The following is a 20,336-nucleotide window of genomic DNA, read 5'->3' as shown; positions in this document are numbered from 1 at the left end:
TTTTTACACTGAAGATGTCTCAAGAATTCTTTCTTGGCCATCAGATCTGAACCCTAACATCTTTCCTACATCAATAATGACTATTTTGAGTTAAACAGCAACAAAACCCAGCAGATTCAAGAAAAGCTCTTTACCTCCTCCTCAACTACCCAAAAAGATTTAGATAGAGGAATTGTTCCAGAAAGAGAGCTTTCACCATAGATAACTAAATTATCATATAAACTAGACATGGTAGACAGGGAGGAACCAAGCAAGACTTGTTTGATCCAAGTCCTCTATGTCTCATTGTTTCTGAGTGGCCCAGCAAACTTTTGTTTACCAAACATTTAATCTTTTTTATCTTCCTAAGTATTATATTCCTTCCTTTTTAAGTCCCAGGGCCCTACCCCTATCTCCTTAGTTTAGGATGGCATATATACTTAATTTTGCCTGACTGTCTTTGGAAATTCCATGTCTGTATGGATTCCCCATATCTATACTATTAAATTTTATTTATATATATAAACTTATATATATAAGCTTTATATAGAGTTTCACTCTAAGTCCAGCTAGAAGGATCTTGAAGGGGACAGAATATTCTTGCTCTGAGATAGCATTAAATACTTTAGACTTTTGATCCTATATCCTTAGTTATATTTGTTTTTCTATACTAGTTTCTTCTTTCTGGCCATAGGAATAATAGTTTTCTTTTTGGAACCAAGGGCAAAACACCTGAAATCCCCTTGAATATGAAGCATTAACTTACTACTTGGATTTTAGGCTGAAAATGAATCACTCATACTACTGAATCATTATTTTTTTTTATATCTTCTTACTGGAAGCAAAGCCCAGGCATTAATCGTTCTGTCATTTCTTATCCAGTATAATGAAGGCAACAGATATAGATCTTGTCTAAGTTTTCTTTTAATTTATAAAAATCTGTGCTGCAGAAACATGACAAAGCCTTTAACAATTCTTAATTAGTAGTTGAGAAATAATGTCTTAGTTCTAGTTTAACATTTTTTTGCTTATATTTTCTATGAAACGACATCTATTTATAAGATGCAAGTCTATGTGTGTGAATGATATGTAGTCAATTAAACTTCACAGAGAATTGAGCCCTTTAATGTCACAGAACAATCAAAGAATGAAACTATCTTAAAAATAAAGTCAGTGGTTGCAAATATAATTTACATTAAATATTTCTAAAGATTTTTGTTTTTATTTATTCATTTGAGAGAGAGAATGAGATAGAGAGAGCATGAGAGGGGAGATGGTCAGAGGGGGAAGCAGACTCCCCGCTGAGCAGGGAGCCCAACATTAAATATTTCTAAAGAAATACTGATTAATAGAAGTTAATTCTAATCAATAACTGTTGTCTTACCAGAGTAACTTTTTTATACCCATGCCAAAAAACAAACAAAAATAACAACAACAACAAAAAAAAAACAACACAGTGTGGTGGTTTATCCTCAAACAGCAAAAAAATCTTAAAATTGAGAAATAGATCAAAGTCCACTTTTATCTAATTATATTTTTTCCTTAGTTAACCAAAGAGCATATGAATTTTGGTGAAAATTCAATGAATAATTGATATACTAAATTTCCTACTTTTGAAAAAGGTAATTATCTTAAAAGGAAGTAGAGTTTCAATATTACCTGGTGTGAGGAGAGTTTATTGTTTTCTGATGTTTGCTTCTTTGTAACCCTAATTTTATTAGGAAATACATGTTCAATATTGGCATTACAGGTGTCATCATGTGGGATCTAGAACACTCAGAAACATATTTAACTGAAATAATAAATGAATATAATTCATCTATTTAAGGGGATTATAGTTAGGTTTTATGATGTGAAATAAACTTACTTGATATACCGATTATATAACTTATCATAATTTTACTAATATACTTTGCATTACTTTTGAATTCTTATACTTGATTATTGAATTCTAATATGAAAACATAAAAAGTGCAATGGAAGGAATTGAAACACATGTTTGAAGAGAAAATAATTATGAAGAGTTTGTTTTGACATAGTTTTACAAGGTAAATATATTTTTACCAATACTAAAGGAGAAAAGAGTCAAATAGAACAAAAATATGTGGATGCGGTAGTTAATTTTATGTGTCAATCTTACTGGAACACAGGGTCTCAGATATTTAGTTATACATTATGTCTGGGTGTGTCTGTGAGGGTATTTCTAGATGAGATTAGCATTTGAATCGGTAGACTGAATAAAGTAGACTGCCCTCCCCAATGTGAGTGGGCATCATCCAGCCCATTGAGGGCATGAGTAGAACAACAACAACAATAAAAACAACAACAACAAGGCAGAGGAAATGAGAACTTGCTCTTTGTTTGACCATTGGGATGGAGCATCAGTCTTTTCCTGTCCTTGGACTAGAAATTTTATCATCCTCTCCCTTGCATCTCAGTTCTTCAGTCTTGGCCTGAAATTTTAACTATTGTCTCTCCTGGTTCTCAGGCCTTCTGACTTGGACTGGAACTATATCACCAGCTTTCCTGGGTCTCCAGCTTGCAGACAACAGATTGTGGGATGTATCCTCCACAATTGTGTGAACCAATTTGTTATAACAAATCTCTTTAGATAGATGAATGTTTAGATAGATATATAAAGGTATATATGGTATTGGTTCTATTTCTCTGGTGAATCCCTGATTAAGAGAATGGATAAAATTAAAGTATAACTATTACCATTCATGCATATTATACTACACATAATGTGCCATTTATATAAAGAAATATGTAGGAAGATACATAAATAGGAGAAGGTATTTTCACACAAAGTCATTAATTTAGTGAACTAGAATATGATGCAATTATTGGTGGCTTCTCTGAGGATTTTGTCCAAAAGAAAGAAGGAAGGAAGGAAAGAAAGAAAGAAAGAAAAAAAGAAAGAAAGAAAGAACGAACGAACGAACTTATTGTGAAAGAAGGAAAGAGAAAATAGATACCCATAAACTCTAATTCCATTTGGAAAAAAATATAGTTCTTATGTTCTTACAGAAGGAAATTGCTTTTTCAAGTGTCCAAATGCCTAAAAAATCCAAAGAACTCACAATAAGATGAATCACAAAAATGAAAACTATTAAAATGTCACTTTGGCAAGGAAAGAACTGCTCTGTATGGTTCAAGGTGTACCACAATGATGTGAACTACAGTATTGTGATTAAAAGTTCATGTTGTCACAGTGGGGCCACATAATGAACAGAGTTGTAGATCATAATATTCATGGTGATTTAGGAATTGAGAACATTTTTAACTTTTTATAATTTGGCAGGTAATTTTTATAATGCTGAATTGGAAAATACAAATATACTTTACATATCTCATTTCTTCATATAACAAAAGGAAAAATAAGGTAGTATTAATAATATGTTAAAGGTAAATCAAGAGACAGAAAGATAAAAGTCTATGCTGTGAATATCTAATTACCAAACATATTAATCTAGGAGAAAATTTTTCAGCATAGAAGTTTTAAATTTAGACTTTGAACTGTTGGGAAATTCTATATAATGCAAATATTTTTAAAGATATAACTATTTTCACATAAAAATATAATTTTTAAAGTGTAAATAATAAACTGTTATTTGCTTAAATGGCAGAAAGCAAACTAGAACAACATTATTATATGAACATTTTCTAATAACGTTATTTTTCTTTTGGTTAAGAGTGAAGTATACAATGTCAATAAAGTGATTCAAGTTAATTTGGGTAATATTTTCCTTCAGTAATATATTATTATGTTTGCAGTATCAACTAAGACAATTAAGTTAAAATCAGAGTTTGATATGTTCCCTCTTTAGGCTTAATGCATTTTTTTTAAAAAAAGTACCATTTATTAGAATCAACTTATAATTAATATTTTGGTCATTTTGTTGCATGATCTGCTGATGTTCTTTCAGCTGTGTGTCAATGAAACTTAAGAAAAAAAATTATAAAATTGAGCTTGCTTTGTCTTTCCCAAATTTCAATAATATTCACCACCCTGAGAGTATTCCAGACACTGCTTTACATCTTCTGTGAGTGCACTATCTACTAGTAAGAGAGAACGGGTCTGTGTAGACTTTAATAAAAGATTATTACTTTCATATTGAAAATGACTTTTCTGATAGTTTATAGGATGGTAATTATTCACTGTGTCCTCACTAGTGGTGAATGTATTAACCATTGTATAGAGATCAGTTAATAAATCAATGAGGCTGAAATCTGGAAATCCTATAGTGCTCTCTTTCATAAACAGGCTTTGCAAAATGCTATGGGGATGAATGCGAAGCAGGCCTGAGGTACCAAGCACTGCTGCAGTAATAGAAGGAGATGGCCTCCCCTGTACTTGACAGGTCTTGCTGGTTTTCCATGCCCAGGGAATGGTTAAGTATGTAAAAGTTCGTAGTAAGATCTTTGGATTTTACAAAAGCCAGCTTAATAATCCAAATATTATCCTTTAATGGAAGCACAGATCTGAGAAGCAAGATAAAGGCACATTCCAAATTGTTTCTGTTTCCAAACTTCTTGCAGAAGAAATGATATTCTTCTTCCTTCACTGGAAAATTAAAAGCCATCCTCAGAGTCCTGTCTTTATTTCTCTATGTCCTTTATAATTATTATCATGTTTATATTTTCACCATTTACTAGTGCTTTTTTTTTTTTTAAGATTGTATTTATTTATTTGACAGAGAGAGAGACAGCGAGAGAGGGAACACAAGCAGGGGGAGTGGGAGAGGGAGAAGCAGGCTTCCCGCCGAGCAGAGAGCCCGATGTGGGGCTTGATCCTGGGATCCTGGCATCATGACTGAGCCGAAGCCAGATGCTTAACTGACTGAGCCATCCAGGCACCCCTACTAGTGCTTTGTATATTACTACTGACCCCACCCTAGTATTGTTACACTGCCGATGGACAGTTTTGAATATTCTTTTCTGTTTCCCTTAAGAGCCAGGTTCATGAAAGCCAAGGGAAAAAGAGACATGGATATTCTCTGCTGGTTTATGCAAAGGACCCACTAAGGCCTTTATGAATTAACAGGTGACCCAGCTTGCCAGTGTCTGGCACTTTTCGTTTGGATCTGGGACCAGGACATAGGTCCCTAATTTTAGAGTGAGATGATATTTATGTGGAGTAAGGGCTCAAGGAGGTATTGTTTGTTAATGGACAAAGTTATTGAATTATTGAAAGGATGTGAAATCAGTGACCAGGTAGGTGGTGAACTGTGTGGTGTCCCAATGACCCATTCCTAAAATTTCATGAAAATTTCATATTCAACTGTATAAAACATCAGCATTTTATCATAAAACATGATACTTTATATCATTTCTCATGTGAGATTCTTTTATTTCTCTTTTCCTAAATGGCTAAAATATTTATTAAAAATCTAGGTTGGATGAAGAAACATTCTTTATCTGGGCAATTTCCTTTTGTGAAAAAACATATTTAGACATATAAATATACAAATATAAAATATAGATGTGAATGAAAATTTTCCAGCTTAATGAGCTATGGCAGAGGAATTCCTGTAGAGAAGAGCTGGGATGATGTTTACAAAGAGATGGCTCTGTCCAGCATTAAAATTTTCAATAAATGGGGGCGCCTGCCTTTGGCTCGGGTCATGATCCAGGGGTGCTGGGATCAAGCCCCACATCGGGCTCCCTGCTCAGCGGGAGGCCTGTTTCTCCCTCTCCCACTCCCCCTTCTTGTGTTTCCTCTCTCGCTGTGTCTCTCTCTGTCAAATAAATAAAATCTTTAAAAAAAATTTTTTTTCAATAAATGAATCTTATTACTGGGAAATTTAGTTAATTGTGTCTTATGTCAGTGAAATATTCACTGACTCACTCCTCAGTCTTTTTACTAGATTAGACATGTTCAGTAAAGAAAGATAACTCATACTTTTTTTTAACCACTAATACTACAGTTTTCATTACATGCAATGAAAGGTAAAAAACTACTTTATATTACCAAGGATCAGGTTCCTTTTTCAAACTCGTAAACTTATTTCTATTATGTGGATATTGTCAAGTACATTATAACAATTCACAGTTAGATAGCTGTTGAATATAAATGCTCAGCCCGGAAAGATATCTCCTAAATAATCCAAATTTGTGAGCAACTTGTTAAGCAAACAATGAATCCTTTCACCTTATCCTCATGTTTACCCTTTGCGAGGACATCATTATTTTTCTCTTTGAAGAAAAGCAGCAAATAAATTTTGGCTAACGCATTCTACATACCAAGTAAGGATTTATCTCTGTATGTAAAGAAAACTTACAAGTCACTTCAAACTCCATTATAAATATGGCCTAAATGTGTTTAAATTATTATTTAATTTACCACGTTGCCACCCAATTGAAGATATTGAGAAAACAAGGATGAAATAATTTTAAACTGAGGAATCTCAATCAGTTAGAGATGTCTTATTGCTGACTGCAGGATGCAGAACGGGCACTATGTGAACTCCCAATCTTACATTTTACCTGTGATGGTTTTGGTCTCATATAAATATATATCTCCATTTTTCCCATTTGAAAATATGTATAAATATTTGAAAAATTCTTTCCAAATAATTTTACAACTAAATCTGTCTTTATAGATTTTTTTATATGTGGGGAAACAAAAGAAAACAACAAAATGACCAAAATGCTATGTGTTCATTCATACAAGTCCAAGGTCGTATTTTAGTTGATTTCATCCTTTCAACCAATTCTTCAAAACATTCTTTGAGCATTTTAAAATAGGGATATATTTTCTCTATCTTGGCTTTCTCTGTTTTGACCAAAAATAGATTCATTTAGATCTTCAATGCAGTACTTCATACAAATTCTTATTACACAAGCTTATTCCTCTAACATGAGTTTAAAACTCATCTCGTAAGAGCCTTCAACTATTTTTATTTGCTTGTCACAGGTAGAAACTTCATTTTACTAATTCAGCTGTATAATAAATTGAAATTTATTTTTCTAAAACTATAATTTCTATTCTGAACCCTATTTCATCAGAGTGTCAAAATTTGTAATCCAAATTATTTCATGGTCTTCCCTTTTCTAGGTTCTGAGTCAAGGGTCTGTGGGTCTTACATAGTCTCAAAACACTGGGGGTATGATGGACATCTAGTTCTAACTGTGCTCTGTTCACACTGACTTCTATTGAGTCGCTCCTTGTCTTGCTTATTTCTCAGTGGTCATTCTATTCAGATTTCTACTACATTATTCCTGGTTCTCATCTGGTCCATTAAATTCAGCAAATCTCTTTTCTTCTGTAGTACCATGCTCAGGCCAAGAGAAATAATTTTGTTGTTCCTCCCACAGTGTTGTGCTGGGGAAATTTTGAGCCCAATTAAGCCTCAATCTGTCTGGAAATTCCATGAAACTGTTTTTATATTTGGCCCCATTTTGTGTTGCATGCATATTATTCTACTGTTGCTGTGCACTCTGGGACCTGAAGAGTTCTGTTACACTTTCTAAGGCTCTATCTGCATAAATACACGATTCTGTCATCTTTCCCTGGAGACTCACTTCCTTGCTAAGGTGTTAGTGGGAGATAAGATAGAATTACACTCTGGTCTCAGTTGCCTTAAACATGTACAGAATGAATGGATTATGTAAAAATAACAAAATGTAATACAAAATAACCTAGACTGACTATTTACCTGGTTCTATATTCATGTTTTCTTTCTTTACCTCTTTTTATTTTTCAAGATTTTACTTATTTATTTGAGTGAGAGAAAAAACATGAGCAGGGGGGAGGAGCAGAGGGAGAAGCGGGCTCCCCACTGAGCAGGGAGCCCAATGAGGGACTCGATCCCAGGCCTCTGGGATCATGACCTGAGCTGAAGGCAGACGCTTAACTGACTGAGCCACTCCGGTGCCCCCTTTCTTTTCCTCTTTTAATAGGGAGATATTTTTCCTTCTTCCAATTGCAGGCTTCTCCTCTTTCCTAGGCTTTGAACTCCATCTTTGACTTTCTGAGACACTTGTTTCTGCATGTAACTAATTCCTATTTACTGACTCATTAAGATGGCAATGACGATGATGCCATGTATCAGGGCAAAGTCAGGAAGAGAGCTCGTCAGGAGTTTAATAGACAATTGTGATAAAAGGACAAAAGTGATAAAAGACATGACAAACCAAACGGGCGATAGTAAGACATCCAGAACTTGGCAGTAGCTGAACTCTACTATCACCCCAATAGTTGGAAGTACAGTGGGGCAAGGTGGTGCTACCAGAGTGCAGGCAGAGCTTTCTGAGACCTGGCATGGGGCCAAGAGAAAGAGAAAGATAATTATAACTATCCTGACTTCCTTTCTCTCCTGAAGTCTTCTGCTAGTGCATCCAGAATCTTGAAACTAACTGGAAGCCAATTGATAAAGGACCCTCCCTCCCCCAAAAAAGGAGGCAGACATCTGTGATGTAGAGCAGAGGAAGACCACATCAGAGAGTCAATCTGAGAGTAAATGAACCAATCACAGGTTCAACTGACAAGAAATAAGAGCACATGTCAACTTTACCAACCTTTGATATTAGCACTAATATTATCTCCATTTTATGGGGAGAAAATTAAAACAATGTCATGTTAAAAAATGGTAATGACAATGAAGAATGGGTTGTTTAGGGGGCTGGGAGAATAGGAGAGGTATGGAGGGAACATTAATTTTTCCTTTAGTCTCCTTTAGACTGATGAATTTGTTAAAATCAACACATATTCCTTCAGTAAGTAAAAGTAGTATGAAAATGATTAAGCACCTCCCACTAAAAATCTCAATTTCTAATTCTTCTTCAATTTACTTCTTCATCTCTCATCTCTTTTATAATCAAACTTCTTTTTTTTTTAAAGATTTTATTTATTTATCTGAGACAGAGAGAATGAGAGAGACAGAGAGCACATGAGAGGGGGGAGGGTCAGAGGGAGAAGCAGGCTCCCTGCCGAGCAGGGAGCCCGATGCGGGACTCGATCCCGGGACTCCAGGATCATGACCTGAGCCGAAGGCAGTCACTTAACCAACTGAGCCACCCAGGCGCCCTATAATCAAACTTCTTAAAAGATTTTTATGAACTGATTGTCTTACTCTGATCTTTTCACTCACTCTATCCCCTGCAATGTCTTCTAATTCTCCCACTCTATTGAAACAGTCTTTGGCAAGGACCACAAATGATCTTTTATTATGACACACCGTGAGTAATTTCCATTCTTTTTTACTTGACCCTTTCCCCTTTTTCTTAAAAAGTTTTTGCATAAAAGACACCACATTTTTTTTTCTAGGCAGTAATTTGAAGTTAAAAAAGAAGGCCACATCCATACCTTTTAATGAACTTTATGAAGATATCACACATTTCTGTTTATATCTCCTTGGCTAGGACTAAGTCATAGGGCCATACCTAGCTCCAAGGAAGGCTGGGAAATAAAATCTTTTAGCCAGATGGAAATATGATTATCAAAAAGATGGAGTTCTGAAAGAAAAAAATGGAGTTCTGTTGTTAAAAAAAATTGAATGAATATTTTGAAATTCCTAGCAGTCTATGCCAAAGAGGTTATGATGTATGTCTTCAATTATCTCAATAAAATATTAATTAAATCACTAATATTTAGCACAGTGGAGTTGAGAATGTAGAGTGAAGACGTGATAAATTATCTCAGAATGTTGGAAAACAAATGTACTACAGGAATATAGTAGTTCTAGGAGTTACTTATTTTGTGCTAATTTGGGGAATTTTATTATGACTTGAATATGAAATATGTCCAGTTGTGTTTTTCTTTCCCCTAGTAATATTCAGGTGCTCAGTTACAGGCAGGAAAATGGTGCAGGTTGAAGTTCAAGAAAAGGTTTCCTAGAGTGAAAATGGAGGGGAAAGGGGCAAATGAGTTGAGTGTTTGCAAATGAGTGATTGTAGTGACATACTGTGTAATCAAGATGGACAAAAAAGAAGAAAAAAAACTGGGAGAGGGCTAATCAAAAGACAGTTATAGCAAAAGGGCTGGAGAGGGATTAGGAATTATAATGTCTGAAGTCCAATTTCAGATCTGGTTGAATTTCTATTAAAATAAAAATTAATTGTGGGAATGGGTGTCTATGGTAGTATAGAGATGAGGCTTCAAGGACCAAAGAGATTGGGGTGTGGCTAATTTATCTATGTCATTGCTGAAGTAGCTGAGAGATGTCTTCAACAAATGATAAGGAATAGCTCTGTAGATGGTATTGAGATACAAGAGGGTGGCAAAGGAAGATGACACATGCTTTAGATAGCATTAATTGCTTCAGAAGAAGGTGAGTGATTAATTACCTAACTGTAGCATTAAGGAGGAAGGAGGACATTTATCTCACTTCTTGGTCATGAGATTTGTGGACTGAGAAAGAAAAAGAAGTCTTTCTCTCTCTCTTTTTTTAATTTTTAAAGATTTTATTTATTTATTTGACAGAGAAGAGACACAGCGAGAGAAGGAACACAAGCAGGGGGAGTGGGAGAGGGAGAAGTAGGCTTCCCACAAAGAAGGGAGCCCGATGCAGGGCTCGATCCCAGGACCCTGGGATCATGACCTGAGCTGAAGGCAGACACTTAATGACTGAGCCACCCAGGTGCCCCAAGAAGGCTTTCTCTTAAGAGCAATTCAGTGGAATGACTTCCACAAGGGGAAACCAGGTTTTAGTGATGGTCAGCCAGCCATGAAAACATTCAGACTAAAGATGGCAGCTATAGAGGAGTTTGCCGATCACATACTAGAAGGTTGCAATGTATGAAGGAGAGGCAGACAATTGGGTAGGTAAGTAGTATGGGAACTGGTGATTATTGGCATAAATAGACACATGGGGTATCATAGCCTCAGATCTCAGTCCAAAATTAGCATAAGCCAAATGTCTTTTTCCTAGGCCTTTGTGCTTTTCCTATGATTCACAAAAGGGCAGCTCCTTGAAGTTTCCATTTTTCTAATGGTTAAGGAAAGGGTTTTATTGTAATTGCTTGTTTAACTTTATTAAAATTCCTAAAAGTTTTCTCCCTACTGGTTTATAAACTCTATGAAGTCAAGGACCCATTGATATTGCTAACAATTATATTCCCAGGAACTAGCATACTACCTGGCTTTGTATACCTGGAGCTTCTAGTGCAAAAGCTTGCAGGGGCCAGGCTGATAATATAAACAATTGAAGTGGACTGGGTTTTGTCTTTTTTGTTACAGAGATGGCTTGCATATTTAATTGTGAAAATAGCCTTATTTCTACAAGTAAATAAAATTTCCACCTTTCTTAAAATGTGATAATTTATTGGTCTAGCTTTTGCTTTTCAATTCTTTATAGAGGTACTGATATAAAGATATATATCTCTGTGGATTTATATCTCTGATATAAAGATATATATCAGAGCAGGGCTCTGATAAAAGAGAATTGAGAGAGCTAGGGTTTCATTGGGGAATGGTCAGAACTGTAGTGAAGATTACATACCCTGTCTAAAGGAGACCGCCCTTTTTCTCTTCCAGCTGATTGTCTAGTCTGCATAAATGCAGGTCCCAGTTTCTCAAGGCAAGAAGACAGAAATCTAGATTTGTATATGAAATGCCTTGATTTTTAAGGGTTGGTTCAACTTTTTAAAACATAGTGCCAACAGATGCCAGCTGGCCATATTTGAACTCATATCCTCAGTCTAGTCTTCCATGTATTTAGCAGTATCTGTTTAAAAAAGAGGGAATGAATGAAGAAGATAATTTTCTTTAATTTATGTAAAACATTTGCTTATTTTGAATGGAAAGTCTTTAAATAAAGCAATTTAATAATGCAAACTTTTATTTTAATTTCCTTATTCAGGAGTTGCTTTTTTATTTCAAGTTCTTAAGGGTAACATGCTACCACATTCTAAAGCTCTGTTTACCCAGAGTAAATTGTGTGCAAGATTGCATAATCACTCCTTTATTGTGAAATTATTTTTATATATAGTTTATGATTGGTTGTGATCTCTTCCTAAAGATAGCAATACTTTATTCATCTAAAAAATTGCTTTTAAAGACCTTGTAGAGTTAATAAATTATTTTATATATCAGATTTAATTATTTCCAGTAAAAAAGCAATTTCACAGTAAGATTGCTCTTCTCTCAGGGCTTAATCAATGAGTAAGGATCACTTATAGTAGGCCATCATACCTCTGTTAGCCATGGTGGTCTATAAAGCATTTCCATCTTGGTTTTCAAAAACGTTCTTAAAATATCTCCACTTGAAAGTAGCAGAATTGAGATTCCTCCCCAAAACAACTAACAAAAAACCTGAAGTCAATACTAATGTGTTTGTCTCTTTTGCATAGAAATCTATACACAAATTTTTTTTTTAAAGATTTTATTTATTTATTTGACAGAGAGACACAGTGAGTGAGGGAACGCAAACAGGGAGAGTGGGGAAGGGAGAAGCAGGCTTCCTGCTGAGCAGGGAGCCCGATGTGGGGCTCGATCCCAGGACCCTGGGACCATGACCTGAGCCGAAGGCAGACGCTTAATGACTGAGCCACCCAGGCGCCCCCACAAATGTTTTCAAAAGCATAATATATTTCCAGTGTAGAAACATACTTATTGAGTATATAAATATGTTATGAAACTCATTTCCATAAGTGTAAATTAGCATGAAAATAAAATCTTATTTTGAAGGGTCCTCTATTTATGTCAGAAAGGGAGAGACTGAAAATGACCAGACCATTTACAAAACAAAATTCTAATCCACAACCTTTGTAGCAACCAGTCCAGAAAGCCAACCCACAACCTCTTTACCAATCAGCCCCAAATGATCATGACTGATTGATAAATGACAATTTTGCTTCCAACTTAGATCAACCAGAGAAAGCCAACTAGGCTTCCCTCAGCAATCACGGGATGCCCCACTTCTAGTTAGCCCACCTCCAGCTTCTTCACGCCAACAACCTCCAATCAGAGCCTTCCTTTTTTTTTCCCACTATAAAGCTCTTCATTGCCCTGCCTGCTTTTGAGTCTCTGCCAAATGCAAGTGATGGTAGCTGACTCTCTTGCTTTATAGTAAGCTCTGAATAAATAGCCTTTCTTGTTCTCATTTGGATGGCCTTTATTTCCACAGGAGTTTTATGAATTTTGATTTCTTGTTTGTTTCAAATGAAAACAAGTAAGCATATGGCAACAAATACTTACTGCAAGAAGAACTATAAGATAAAATATGATGATATATTTTTTAAAGATTTATTTGTTTATTTTAGAGCCTGCACATGGTGGGAGGGGCAGAGGGAGAGAGGGAGAGACAATCTTAAGCAGACTCCACGCTGAGTTCAAAGCCCACTGTGGGGCTTGATCCCATGACCCTGAGTTCACGACCTGAGCCAGAACCTAGAGTCAGAGGTCCAACTGACTGCACCACCCAGGCTCCCCTAAATATGATGATATTTTATAAATGATAATATGTTAGTGCTCTGTTAGATGCTAAAAGAAGAATCTTGGTCTCTTCCTAGACCAATAGGGAAGGAATACTTTCTAAATGAGTAAATCCTTTGACTACATACATTAATAGAAATTTTAAGGCCTAGTGAAGGGCTTAGATTTCAAGGAGAAAAAGAGTTTCCATTGGCAGTACCAGAAGAATAGGAGGGAATTGTTATTATTTTACATGAAAATAAGATTCACAATTGTTTGTTTAAAATTTACACATGACTACAGCACATTTGACCTTCTACTTGCTGGAGTTTAAGGAGAAAATTATTTGCAGATACAATATTAACTTTGGTAGAGTGTGAACTCCAAGAAGACTTGTATTTATAATAATGATGATGATAGAGGTACCTGGTTGGCTCAGTCAGTTAAGTGTCTGACTCTTGATTTTGGCTCAGGTTATCTCAGGGTCATGAGATCAAGCCCAGCATCAGGCTCCATGCTCAGTGGGGAGTCTGCTTGAGATTCTCTCCATCTCCTTCTGTCCCTCCCCCACTCACACATTCTTTCTCTCTCTAAAATAAAACAAAAAAATAAATAAAATCTTTAAAAAATAATGATTATAATATTAAAAACAATTAAAATAATAGCTGTATTATCTACTGAGTGCCTACTATGTATTAGTCTGTGAAGAAGTGCAGGATGAGATGCCCCAAAATGTGCCACTTTGGCATAAAGATTATTTTTAGTTAAAAGAAATTAAAACCCAGCAGATACAGGAAAAGCTCTCAGCTTCCCCCATAACTTCCTAAATTTACATTGGAAAGTAGAGCCTGTACCAGGAAGAGAGCTATTAACAAAGAGTCCTCTTCACCTAAGGAAGGTATCTGCATAATAGGGCAACTTGTTTTTCTAAACATCTCCTTTCACCTTCTTGCTAATGAGCTTTCTCCCCTATGTATTCTCAGGCCCTGCCCCTCTCCTTAGCTCATATAAGCTTCATGTTGCCTCATTGTCGTTGGAATTTCAAGTCTGTGTGAATCCCTGTACATATGCCTATTAAACTGGATATTCTCCCATTAATCTGTCTCATGTCAATTTGATTCTAAATCCAGCTAGAAGGACCATAGGGCAGAGAAAGGTCTTCTCCCCCGATATTTGCTTTTAAATTCATCTTCTCATTTGAGTCTCACAAAAGTCCTGTGAGGTAGAACTTATCATTGTTTTGAAAATGGGGAAACTGAAGCTTAGAATGTACTGATTTCCAAAATTCACATGATTAGTGGCGAAACTGAAATTCAAACTCAACTCTCAAAGGCTTCAAACATACAACCTTTCCTTAGCAGTTCTAAGATTTTTCAGGTCCTTTTTGAATAACCATCTCAATAAATGCTGTTTAAATATCAAGTTGGGAATGGGTCCTCTTACAAGCACTTCTTTTTTGATATTGGCATTTATTTGTTTTCACTGCTAGTTTTTTTTTTTTTTTTTTTTTTTTTTTTTTTTTTTTTTTTTTTTTTTTAAAGATTTTATTTATTTATTTGAGAGAGAGAGAGAGTGAGAGAGAGAGCGCAAGAGAGGGTAGGGTCAGAGGGAGAAGCAGACTCCCCGCCGTGCAGGGAGCCCGATGTGGGACTCAATCCCAGGACTCCGGGATCATGACCCGAGCTGAAGGCAGTCGCCTAACCAACTGAGCCACCCAGGCACCCCTGCTAGTTTTGCTTTAAGGCAGTAACAGTAGGAATTTTGATAACTTTATTACTTCATTCAGTAGGTATTGGGCATTTATTCTCAGTGAGGCACTTTCCTAAACATAGGAGATAAAGGGTGCAAAATCCTTCACATCCCAGTTCCTTGCAATCCAGCAGAAGATATATCTATCATCTTTTTTTAAATCATCTCTGATCTTTATCTTCTCCCAGGGCCCAACCAACAAGCTGAGGCATTTGCCAGTGCCCATGATTCTAAGCATATTCATTTCTGGATGCCCACAGCTATAGTTCTGTTCCCTTTAATGTTATTTCTTTCTCTGTATCAATTATTTATTTCTGTATACCAAATATGTGCTGGTGGGTTTGAGCCTGATTTGGGTTGGTTAAGTCAGTAGCTGGAGAGACAGGTTGAATGCAGAGCAGGAGGGGTCTGAGGACAAGCTGGGACCCACCATTTCCCTCGCTTATGTATTCAAAAGACTGTAAAAACAGTCTACCATTCATTTCTTTTCTATATTGTGTCTCTACACAATGGTCACATAGACACAAACATTTCTTTCTAGATTTACCATTAACTCACTTTTCATTTGTTCCCGAAACATAATGCCATTTTCTCGTTCAGTCTCTTCAATACACTCTTTCTCCATCTTTCCTTTGCCTCCTTTTCTTAATATTTTCATTCTTCTGTCTTAGACCCCTTGCCCTGAACTTTTTTGACAGCTCCCTTTCCTGAATTTTGTCATTATTTTCTTTCAACCAAATCCTTACCTAACCCATAGCCAATTCTATTATGTCTCTTTTCTCTATAAATTAGATGTTAATCAGTAAAGAAATTGAGTCTACCATCAATTGAGTGGCTTTATGGAGATCCCATGTCTTTTAAGATAGGATTAATTCTAATTGGGGAGTATACACCCTACTGAATATCATAAAAAAATGTTTTGGTTCAAGAAAGACACTCATTTCTTAAGTAACACAATGCATAACCAATGGTTTCATAAATGGATAAATCTTTTGAGAAAACTAGAGGTTGTAATTTTTAAAAATTAATAAGCTGCCATGTCAGGGGCTGACATCCCAGAGAATAATTCCTTGGGAGGGAATGATGCATGCTTGTACTGCATGTACAGCTTCAAAAACTTGTGAAATCATGGATAAGGCTGGGTGTTATAGGTATCATGTCAGAAAAGGAGTGGAATATAAAAGAATTTTCTGTTTTGATATATCTCTTGTGAATTTTCAAAAGTCTGTATTCTATGATGCAGGACACAGAATGATGCATTTGTGACATACATAGTTCACATTGTGAATATATAATGTGAATTTATATAATGCACTTCTCTGCTACCAAGCTTAAGGCATTTATTAATGCTGGGATATATGGTATTGTTTCAACAAAGCACTCAGATTTGTGTAGTATTTTATACTCATCATGCAGTATTTGAATATATATGACAATATTAAGTGATTAAGCTACAAAATCTGTTTTACATCAATAAATTATATTCAGAGTATGCATTTGAAAGTATAAATAAGAAAGGACCCAGAGGTATCAATTACATCCCAAAGAGTGGAGCAGTGCCAAAACAAATACAAATTTCCCCATGACAAGTAATTTTATCCCTGTGTTTTAAAATTAAATCACTTTGGTGAACTTGGACACATGTAGTCTTTGGACCCAAATTCATTACTTTTCTCACTTCACACTTTTACATTTGTGTTTTCTGAATGGGCATTACATCTCTTAAATATCTGCAAAGAATACGTTGCTCATTTGGGGAATATATTTTTAAATGTTATCATTTTAAGGGCAGCAGAAAATTTTGTCAAAAGTCAGAAACTCAATTGTTTTTCAGTCATTCTTTGTCCCAAATGAGAAAACCTTGGAGTAATTTTACAGTTTGTTTTCAGTGAGATTTATTCATGCAGAAAACTACCGAAAAAATATCAAAAGATCTTATTAGAACAATAGAACACTGCTTTTGTTAGAGTTTACAGTGCAGGAGTGGCGGAAGAGCTAATTGTTAAATAATTTTTATGTGGAAAGGTAAAGAGAGGCCTCATATAGCAAATATTTTTAAAATTCTTAATTATATGATACAAATCATGTTGAGTCCGTCGTGATTTTATAAAGGCATGGTTACATTTTAAATGGGACTGAAAAAAACACAAAGGTCATAAATCAATTGTATTGAATTTTTTTTTTTTACAATACTAGCCTAAACTTATTATAACATCCTTAAAGATGCAAATATTTTGTTGTCAGAAGTATTTTAGAAAAAAATGCAAATAATCTCTAAAAATTAAAACAAGTGTTCTTTCTTGTCTGTGATACATCTCACCACATATACACACATATATACATACCTGATGTAGAAAATACCACAAAACTTTAGTCTAATTCTAATTATTAATAATATCAGGAGTGTATGACAAGAGAAGCAAATTGTTATTAATGTTTCCAGCATCGAAATATTGACCACAGTTCAGACAAACCAATTTATCATCATCTTTTAAGTATCTTTCTATAACCAATTTATTGTATTAAAAACTACCATATCATCCCTTCCCTTTGTGTCACTTACCTTAACTTTTCTTTCCTTTCCTTACCAGCAAAAGAGAGCCACTGTTCTGCTCATTTTGTGATTTTTTTTTTTCTATTATACTGGTCTGTCAGTATATCTGGTTCTGTCAGCACCACTGAGAGTTTATGTGAAGTTGCATTGCTTTTGTAGCAAAGATTTTTTCTGAAAGCCCTACATAGACATCTTCAAAACTGACTTTTAAACATAAAACAAAATAAATATTTTTCTTATTGGGAAGTTTCTGTTAATTTGTACTACATCTTCCAGTTGTCCTATCTGCCATTTTCTGTCTATATTTGTACGTTAGAGAATCCACAGATATTCACATTTTGCTTTTGTTTCTCTGTTTTACAGTTGAAGTGAACATATACAGGGTTAGCTGAGCATATTTATTTTCTCAGTATTTGTGTGTAGCTCACAAAACTAAATTAATATTAATGAAGATGAAACATTACCAGACTGGAGTCATGTATAAGAATTAGTGGTAAAATCTCAAAAAGAATTTCTTTCTCATGTTGCTTATGCAGAAAACACTTGATTTTTCATTCCAGTCTTTGCTAAACCTCAATGACTTCCTAATAGCTCCCATTCCCCAAGGAAAATAAATTGTAGCATTCAAGAGGGATTTCTTTCATATGCATGAGTATTATCCAGTTTACACAAAGAAAAAGAGAAAAGATGAATTTGAAGAGGTAAAATGTAAATGTAAAAATAAAAAGACGAAAATCAAATGGAATGCAGGAAAAAAACTGCACAATGCAAGGATGGAAATGACTCAGCTATAAGCTACTTCATACATTTCAATCCATGCCATATTCAAACTGTACGCATCTATACTATGAACCTACAAATGCTCTAAATCTTGAGTCTGAATTACAGACTTTGCTTTTAACATCAAAGGCACAAACTGTCGCATCACCCTCTGGGAGATACCAATGTATTTTGGCTCTGAAAAACAATGACTAGACTGGTTGTTGGTCACTAATTTGACCCAGTCTGTCCTACTTATTTGGTGCTATTTTGAAATGGCTTTGATTATAATTAAATATCTCTAGTGAGGTGATTTTGCTACTTACCAACTGCCTGATCTTTCTCTACAAGCTTAGAAAGAAAAAAGAAGCTACCCTTTGATAAGCATTCTGAGACATTGTGAGCCAGGGTGTTCAACCTGAGGCAAGGTATCTCAAAACATTTTTTGCCAAAGAAAGGATTTTGTGGTTCCTGCATATCACTAAATTTGGCAAAAGATTAATGTTTGAAGATCTATGTTAACATATTTTATTCCTGGAATTAAGTTTTACTTACCTAGGCTTTATTAAATTGTAAAGATACTTTACAAAGTGTAACCATTAACTTTTTACCTAAAATTAAAGCAAAAAAAAGTTCTGAATTTCAGAAGGATTGATACCATGATATATATATATTTTTAAATATTGGAAAGTTACGAAAATGAATGTTAGAAGGTAGCAATTATATTTTGACTTTTGGTACCTTTTTCCTTTGGGGCTCTAGGCCAACTAAACCTTTTTGGCTGATAGCATAGGGTAGGGAAAGCAATTCAAAAAGTAAGCTGCCTCATTATCTATAATAATGAGCCAAAATACACAGAAAGGTGACTTTTATTCTTTGATCCAAAATTCCATTCCATACATGGGTAATGCCAGTATTTTAAGTAGGTCATGCAAAATGGATATGCAACTACCAGATTTATTCATACTGTTTGCAACTAAAACAGTAGGAGATACTATATGTGTGGTCCAGAAACTCAGGTGTATACAGGCCTAATTTAACCCCTTTATTCAAACACAGGTTCTTTTCCTACTGAAATTAATCAATGTCTGAAGATGAGCCAGGGTGTACTGGTCTGCAGGGAAGGGGTTAGAAATGCCCAGGAGATGGTGATCTCCTCGGTCCACAAAGAAGATGTGCAAGGCCTGGGGAGCCAGTGAGTCTGTGCTAATTGTCCCCCTTGTCCATGTATCCCAGTGGGCAGGCAAACATTGTTCTCTATCTATGCCATGACATTAAAAAAAAAGTCCCAAAATTATTTTCTCCTTGACAGACTTTCTTTTAAGGTGAGACTAGCTGGACACATCTCTCACACGAGAAATATTCACTTAATTTGTACGTAATAGTTTTCGTTATAATATAATTCCCATAAGTTGTGGGTAGGAGAAGAGTTTGTTCACCAAGGAGCCCTGGTTGTGCTATTTCGCATTATGGAAATCTCAATTTTTTCTTTATACCAGAGCTCGGCTCGATTCCCCTGCCTTCTGCATTGCAAAGGAATGCAAAATGTAATACAGTTCTTGTTTCTTTTCCTATTTTCCTTGTTTCTACACAAAGGTCACATTGATACAAATATTCTTTTAAATTCCCTAACTTAGCCCACTTTTATCTACTCACTAAAGTTGATGTCTTTCTTTTTTCCAATATAATACACTACTTTCTCACCAATACTTTTCACTCAATACTAAACTACTTGTTTTTCTCCATAGATCAATAGAAATGGCTTTTTTTCTTCTTATCTCTGGCTAATGCAAGAGGCTTTTAAATAATAGAATGGCATTTTGGTTTTTTTGGTCCTGATTTTTAAGAAAAAATAAGTGCTGTAATTTGTTGGGTACATGTAATATTGCAGGTATTTTGGGAATTATCTGTATTAGCTGTGAAAATTGGCTACTTTTT

Source organism: Neomonachus schauinslandi, chromosome 2 (assembly GCF_002201575.2).
Source record: "Neomonachus schauinslandi chromosome 2, ASM220157v2, whole genome shotgun sequence".
Taxonomy (NCBI): domain Eukaryota; kingdom Metazoa; phylum Chordata; class Mammalia; order Carnivora; family Phocidae; genus Neomonachus; species Neomonachus schauinslandi.
This window is presented reverse-complemented; position numbering follows the sequence as displayed.